Source organism: Rhincodon typus, unplaced genomic scaffold (assembly GCF_021869965.1).
Source record: "Rhincodon typus isolate 14 unplaced genomic scaffold, sRhiTyp1.1 hic_rhity00000123, whole genome shotgun sequence".
Taxonomy (NCBI): Eukaryota; Metazoa; Chordata; class Chondrichthyes; order Orectolobiformes; family Rhincodontidae; genus Rhincodon; species Rhincodon typus.
In genome coordinates, this window is record NW_025965761.1 from 15,183 (window position 1) to 15,764 (window position 582).

Genomic DNA, 582 nt, shown 5'->3' on the forward strand with positions numbered 1-582 from the left:
ATCTATTTTCACACCTTCCAGAATTGCTAACACCTCCTCCTTATGAATCTCAATCCCGTCTAGTCTAATAGACTGTATCTCAGTATTCTCCTCGACAACATTGTCTTTTTCCTGTGTGAATACTGACGAAAATATTCATTTAGCACCTCTCCTATCTCTTCGGACTCCATGCACAACTTCCCACTACTGTCCTTGACCGGCCCTAACCTTAGTCTAGTCATTCTTTTATTCCTGACATACCTATAGAAAGCTTTAGGGTTTTCCTTGATCCTACCTGCTATAGACTTCTCATGTCCCCTCCTGGCTCTTCTTAGCTCTCTCTTTAGGTCCTTCCTGGCTAACTTGTAACTCTCAAGCGCCCTAACTGAGCCTTCACGCCTCATCTCTACATAAGCCTCCTTCTTCCTCTTGACAAGAGATTCAACTTAACCACGGTTCCCTCGCTCGACCACTTCCTCCCTGCCTGACAGGTACATACTTCTCAAGGACACGCAGTAGCTGTTCCTTGAACAAGCTCCACATTTCAATTGTGCCCAGCCCCTGCAGTTTCCTTCTCCATCCTATGCATCCTAAATCTTGCCT